Source organism: Capsicum annuum, unplaced genomic scaffold (genome assembly GCF_002878395.1).
Source record: "Capsicum annuum cultivar UCD-10X-F1 unplaced genomic scaffold, UCD10Xv1.1 ctg75223, whole genome shotgun sequence".
Taxonomy (NCBI): Eukaryota; Viridiplantae; Streptophyta; class Magnoliopsida; order Solanales; family Solanaceae; genus Capsicum; species Capsicum annuum.
The window spans coordinates 1-2405 of NW_025885405.1; the positions used below are offsets into that span (position 1 = coordinate 1).

Consider the following 2405-nt stretch of genomic DNA (forward strand, 5'->3'; position numbering starts at 1 on the left):
CGAATTTTAAAGGAAAAAAAAAAGAAAGGGATGCAACACGAGGACTTCCCAAGGGGTCACCCATCCTAGTACTACTCTCGCCCAAGCACGCTTAACTTCGGAGTTCTGATGGAATCCGGTGGGTTGGTTCTGGTATGATCGCATCCGTCAATCCCAGCACTCCAAATTCTATTAAGCCTCTTTCTCCTGCGCCGCCCGTCACACCCCGCACGCGGGCCTCCGCGCATCGCCCCCTTTCTTGTTTTCGCCAAGTGGAAAAACAAAAAGATTCATCGATCGAACGGGCAAAATTAAATCGAATTTTGAAGGAAAAAAAAGGAAGGGATGCAACACTACTCTCGCCCAAGCACGTTAACTTTGGAGGTCTGATGGGATCCGGTGCGTTTGTGCTGGTATGATCGCATCCGTCATTCACAGCACTCCAAATTTTATTATGCATCTTTCTCCTGCGCCGCCCGTTACACCCCGCACGCGCGCCCCTGCGTCTTGCCCCCTTTCTCGTTTCCACCAAGAGGAAAAACAAAATGATTCCCCGATCGAACCGGCAAAATTAAACCAAATTTTAAAGAAAAAAAAAAGAAAGGGATCCAACACGAGGACTTCCCAGGGGGTCACCCATCCTAGTACTATTCTCGCCCAAGCACACTTAACTTCGGAGTTCTGATGGGATCCGGTGCGTTAGTGCTGGAATGATCGCATCCGTCATTCCCTGCACTCCAAATTCTATTATGCCACTTTCTCCTGTGCCGCACATCATACCCCGCACGCGGGCCTCCGCGCCTCGCCCCCTTTTTTGTTTCCGCCAAGAGGAAAAACAAAATGATTCCTCGATCGAACCAAAAAAATTAAACGGAATTTTGAAGGACAAAAAAAGGAAGGGAAGCAACACGAGGACTTCCTAGGGGGTCAAGCATCCTAGTACTACTCTCGCCCAAGCACGCTTAACTTCGGAGTTCTGATGGGATCCGGTGCATTAGTGCTGGTATGATCGCATCCGTCAGTCCCAGCACTCCAAATTCTATTAAGACTCTTTCTCCTGCGTCGCCCGTCACACCTCGCATGCGGGCCTCCGCGCCTCGACCCCTTTCTTTTTTCCGCCAAGAGGAAAAATAAAAAGATTCGTCGATCGAACCGGCAAAATTAAACCGAATTTTAAAGGAAAAAAAAGGAAGGTATGCAACACGAGGACTTCTCAGGGGGTCACCCATCCTAGTACAACACTCGCCCAAGCACGCTTAATTCGGAGTTCCGATGGGATTCGGTGCGTTAGTGCTGGTATGATCGCATCCGTCATTCCCAGCACTCCAAATTTTATTATGCCTCTTTCTCCTCTGCCGCCCGTCACACCCCGCACGTGCGCCCCTGCGCCTTGCCCCCTTTATCGTTTCCGCCCAGAGGAAAAATAAAAAGATTTGCAGATCGAACCGGCAAAATTAAACCGAATTTTATAGGAAAAAAAAAGAAAGGGATGCAACACGAGGACTTTCCAGGAGGTCACCCATCCTAGTACAACTCTCACCCGAGCACACTTAACTTCAGAGTTCAGATGGGATCCGGTGCGCTAGTGCTGGTATGATCGGATCCGTCATTCCCAGCACTCCAAATTCTATTATGCCTCTTTCTCCTCCGCCGCCCGTCACACCCCGCATGCGCGCCCCTGCGCCTTGCCCCCGTTCTCGTTTTCGCCAAGAGAAAAAACAAAACGATTCGTCGATCGAACCGATAAAATTAAACCGAATTTTAAAGGAAAAAAAAAAAGGAAGAGATGCAACACTAGGACTTCCCAGAGGGTCTCCCATCCTAGTACTACTCCCGCCCAAGCACGCTTAACTTCGGAGTTCTGATGGAATCCGGTGCGTTAGTGCTGGTATGATCGCATCCGTCATTCCCAGCACTCCAAATTCTATTATGCCTTTTTCTCCACCGCCGCCCGTCACACCCCGCACGCGGTCCTCCGCGCCTCGCCCCCTTTTTTGTTTCCGCCAAGAGGAAAAACAAAAAGATTCGCCGATCGTACCGGCAAAATTAAACTGAATTTTAAAGGAAAAAAAAGGAAGGGATGCAACACGAGGACTTCCCAAGGGGTCACCCATCCTAGTACTACTCTCGCCCAATCACACTTAACTTCGGAGTTCTGATGGGATCCGGTGCGTTAGTGCTGGAATGATCGCATCCGTCATTCCCAGCACTCCAAATTCTATTATGCCTATTTCTCTTTCGCCGCCCGTAACACCCCGCACGCGGGCCTCCACGTCTCGCGCCCTTTCTTATTTCCGCCAAGAGGAAAAAAAAAAGATTCGTTGATCGAACCGACAAAATTAAACCAAATTTTAAAGGACAAAAAAAAAGGAAGGGATGCAACACGAGGACTTCCCAGGGGGTCACCCATCCTAGTACTACTCTCG

General features: G+C 49.5%; 7 non-coding genes across 7 annotated transcripts; all 7 read right to left on the reverse strand.

Annotated features, from left to right (window-relative positions):
• Positions 1–27: 27 nt before the first annotated feature.
• Positions 28–146, reverse strand: LOC124894553. The gene has a single exon (XR_007051249.1). It is a non-coding gene; the product is annotated as a 5S ribosomal RNA (ribosomal RNA).
• Positions 147–582: 436 nt separating this feature from the next.
• On the reverse strand, positions 583–701 carry LOC124894554. Its single transcript, XR_007051250.1, has one exon. It is a non-coding gene; the product is annotated as a 5S ribosomal RNA (ribosomal RNA).
• A 176-nt stretch (positions 702–877) lies between these two features.
• LOC124894556 lies at positions 878–996 on the reverse strand. Its single transcript, XR_007051251.1, has one exon. It is a non-coding gene; the product is annotated as a 5S ribosomal RNA (ribosomal RNA).
• A 175-nt stretch (positions 997–1171) lies between these two features.
• LOC124894551 lies at positions 1172–1289 on the reverse strand. Its single transcript, XR_007051247.1, has one exon. It is a non-coding gene; the product is annotated as a 5S ribosomal RNA (ribosomal RNA).
• A 176-nt stretch (positions 1290–1465) lies between these two features.
• LOC124894550 lies at positions 1466–1584 on the reverse strand. The gene has a single exon (XR_007051246.1). It is a non-coding gene; the product is annotated as a 5S ribosomal RNA (ribosomal RNA).
• Positions 1585–1762: 178 nt separating this feature from the next.
• LOC124894552 lies at positions 1763–1881 on the reverse strand. The gene has a single exon (XR_007051248.1). It is a non-coding gene; the product is annotated as a 5S ribosomal RNA (ribosomal RNA).
• A 175-nt stretch (positions 1882–2056) lies between these two features.
• Positions 2057–2175, reverse strand: LOC124894549. The gene has a single exon (XR_007051244.1). It is a non-coding gene; the product is annotated as a 5S ribosomal RNA (ribosomal RNA).
• Between the last annotated feature and the right edge of the window lie 230 nt (positions 2176–2405).